Genomic DNA, 4,073 nt, shown 5'->3' with positions numbered 1-4,073 from the left:
GATACGGACGGATATCACCGATATTACATTTGTTTTCATATTTCTGTCCGGATTCGGATTCGAATACGAATAGTGTCAACTATGTCGGATAGCATACGATTGGATATCGACATCATAAATATGCGATTTGAGTATTCAGATACGGATACGATATCGGATGTTGGATATCCGGACTCGGATACGAACAGATCTCAACCCCTCTAAACGAATTCGGTTGGAAAACATCCCTGGCACAAGGTCATCCACCGGTAGCCAGGACACGGAGAAGCATAGCGAGCGCATATTTCGTTCTCCGAAGGAACGGGGCGCGTACTTGGTGGCGGTTGCTGTAGCAGGCTAGCAGCCATTGGATCCGGATGGTGGTGACACCACGCCCACACAGAAGAGTAGCAGCACAAGGCGGAGGCGCGCGTCCAGTTGCCGGCGGCGAACGGATCTTGGCAAGAAGCGAAGAAGCGATGGCGCCGACCACGAGTTCAAGGAACCGATGCCCTCTCGGGCCACAAGACGGATCTTGGCGAGGGATTGATCTCGGAAGCAGGGCCGCTGGCGCCTCAAGCTGCGCCTCCCTCACCGTCGGCATTACACAATCCGAATTCTAAGCTCTAAGATGCTTAGTATTGGAAGGCGTGGCATTAAGAAACAACGAAATCTAGAAGATTAATACTAGACTATAGTGCTATTAATAAATGAGTAAATTTATCAAAGCACCAAAAAAAAAGATGAAGTAGCTAATACTCAAATGCTCTTGTAGTATTGTGAATTTGCTTATTTGATTGATCATCCAACGCTGCCCTTTAAAACCGAAAAAATCGCCAAATTGCCAGTTGCCACGAACGCTCACGCCGCGGCGGCCCTTGTCACCGCAGGCATCTCGTCGGCTCCGTCTTCCACATCATCATCCTCCTTCCCGGAGGAGTTCAGCCCGGCCGCCTCCTCAAGCTCCCTCCACGGCCCGTCGAACTGCTCGGGGAACTTCTTGCGCAGACCGACCGCCACCCGCCTCGCCGCTCGCCCCTTGCCAGCGTCCTTGAGACCGCGCACCAGGACACGCGCCGTTCCGAGGTCAGTCACCTTCCGGCGCTTCACTCCCGCGTAGAACACGTCCTCCGCCTCCGACCACCGCCCCGCGCCACACAGCGCGCCCACCACGCAAGTATACGTCGCGCAGTCCGGCGCCACGTCCGCCTCCTCCCCGGCCTCCAGGCTGCGGTACACCTCCACCGTCTCATCCACTTTGTTGTGCCTCGCCATCGCCTGCATCAGCGCGTTGTAGGACACGAGATCCGGCCGGAGCCCGGCCTCCTCGCGCATGAACGTGGATCAGCTCCTTGACCTCCTCCACGGTGCCGTTGGCGGACTTGTAGGTGAACCGGGCGTTGTAGGCAGCGGTGTCGGGGGCGATGCCGTGGTCCTGCTGGACCATGGCCCGCCACAGCTCCTCGGCGCGGTGCGGGAGGTGTTGCTTGTAGAAGGAGTCGATGATGGCTGTGAAGAGCTGGAGCGACGGCGGCGCCCCCGACGAAGGCTCCCGGAGGAGGTGGAGCGCGGAGTCGGCGCCGGAGGTGAGGCAGAGCGACTTCGCGAGGATGCTGTCCGTGACGGCGTCCCGCGGGATGGCGGCATGCGCGGCGATGATGGAGGGCACGAGCCCGGCCAGGCGGCGGCGCCGCAGGAGTGGGCCGAGGACCGCGTTCAGGTGCGCGGTAGTGGGCGACGTGATGGTGCCGAGCAGCGCGGAGGTGCGGAGCTAAACAGAGTCGATACTCGATAGCGACCAGAGCCAGTGCTACTAGGGTTTAGAGAAGTCGGATGCTATAGTGGTCGGGCTTCTTCTGTTAGAAAGAATTTGTGGAGGCCAGCCCATCCAGGCCCAATTTTCTGCATGTCCTTCCTTCAGGCCCAATTTTCTTTTGCTCAAAAAAAAAATCAGGTCCAATTTTCTGCATGCCCTTTCTGTCCATATTCCACATTTTATCATTGCTTCCTGACCATATTTGCCCATACTTTACCAAACAATTGCCTGGAACAGTAGACAAGTAGCACATCAAATTCCTCTTCAAAAGCATCGAACCAAATTTCTACTAGCATGAGTAGTATGTTTTTATTAGTTATACCCTAATAAAGAACAAAACAGATTACAAGGTCGTTTTAACTTAGATTGTGTTATGATGAAGACAGTAAGATCAAACGCATGCTACAAAGAAAATTAGCTGATGAGAACTATTTCTCGAAAAACGAGAATTACATTCTTTCGTTGACAGAGAGAGTAGCTAATTAATTAATATGAGAAAAGAAAAAAAGAAACTCGATCAAATCCTCAAGTAACGGAAGAAATAATCCAGCACGGCACCACCCTTTTCCGTGCGAATGACCCCCTTCCTTTTCGGCTCAACGTGAATACACTGCTATTTTAGTTTTGTTTTTACCTTTTGCTAAAAATGTACAGATTTTTTTGAATCGAATACCCTTAGTAACTACTTTATTCTATTTACATATTGATGAAGTTATTTTATATTTTAGTTGGTTTTGATATTTTGTCTTAAAATTGGTCAAAAAATTTATGATCCGAGTCATGTTAAAATTGTACATAGCTCATATTATATACTCAGTTAAAAATATGTAAAGTGGCCACATAAAGATTTGTATATATATACACGCACACACGTAGAGTTTCATGTATGTTGGACACGTTCTTGGCACGTACACAGTTCATTTAAAATGTATGTTTTCGGCACGTTCGTACGGTAGCATGGCTTCACCGGCTTTGCTTCCACAGTTCATTTTACCCAGGGCAGAGAAGAAGTCCTCTGTTACTGTACTGTACAGTGCTGCTACCGTTGAGGAAGATGGCCAAACGAGCCCTCAGAACTGCCTGAACGGATGTAGAACGATGCTGCTGCCCCAATGTAATTAAGATGTAATTACGAAGGTGATGATATTCAAATCACCAACATGGTGAAAGGGAAAAACATCAGCATCGGCATAAAGACATGAACACCGGTGGCAATATATCATTTAATAACAGCGTCAAAGCTTCACGTGAAAGCATGTGAACCACTGTATAAAAAGACCAATCTAGCTCTAAGTACAACTTAATCCATCGAACTCCAAACAAATATCCTATGCAGACTCGCAGATACAGATAATAAAGATAAAGAAACAAGGCAACACTTCTGTAACTACAGTAAAGAAACTGGCAGCGGCGTTCGCCCCTTAGGTTAAGTTAGAGCACTCCATAGTATTCGTAAACACAAAGCAAACTATACTAACAAAGAACACATGCATATACTAGCAGCTGGCTTTAACAAGTCACTAAGTTTTCTATCTATAAAAGTGCATACCCATATTAAGTATGCTTAAATTCCAATTCCAAATACTAAAACAATGGTTTAAATTTCTACAAGTTGATCTAACTGTACTTCCTAATTAATACAGAAAACTGAGCATATTGAACTTCAGTGGATCTTTTAAATGCAGATGATCTCTTGAGCACACATCTAGAATTGATCTTCTGGAAGCTTCTCTAGCAAACAGCAGCACTGGTGATTTTCTATCTTCCATATGGATGGTAACGACCAGCAGCACCACTGCCACCAGTGCTACCATAGCCTGTCCTAGCACCATAGAGTCCACCGGTGCCAAACCCAGCACCAGTATTAGCCCCTGAAGAATCATAACTAGGACCATAGCTAGAACCACTATAGCCCCCGGCATCACGCCCATATGCACCAGCTAATCCACCGGCATAACTGCCACCACCATACCCATCACCAAAGCTGCCTCCGTAAGTGCTACCATAGCGACTAGAATAAAGGGAGGGCTCTCCACGGTATCCTACTAATGCTCCACCATAAGTAGCATAGCCGCTACCATAATCACCAGGACCATAAGCACTATTGTAACCTCCAGGCCTAGCGCCAAAACTTCCAGGTGATCTATAAGGACCAAAACTACCACCATAATTGTAAGGGCTGCCAAATCCATCATAACTGTCTGCATATGGACGGCCCCTAGGTTCGCTATCAAGTGGTTGGTTAGAGGGTTTCTTTGGTTCTGCCTTCTTGATCTCA

At 48.3% G+C, this 4,073-nt stretch overlaps 1 pseudogene; it reads right to left on the bottom strand.

Moving 5' to 3' along the window:
• Positions 1-383: 383 nt before the first annotated feature.
• Positions 384-4,073, bottom strand: part of LOC136454807 (small ribosomal subunit protein mL103 (rPPR7)-like) — a 20,482-nt pseudogene continuing 16,792 nt past the window's right edge.

This window comes from Miscanthus floridulus, chromosome 5 (assembly GCF_019320115.1).
Source record: "Miscanthus floridulus cultivar M001 chromosome 5, ASM1932011v1, whole genome shotgun sequence".
In the NCBI taxonomy this organism is placed as follows: domain Eukaryota; kingdom Viridiplantae; phylum Streptophyta; class Magnoliopsida; order Poales; family Poaceae; genus Miscanthus; species Miscanthus floridulus.
This window is presented reverse-complemented; position numbering and strand designations above follow the sequence as displayed.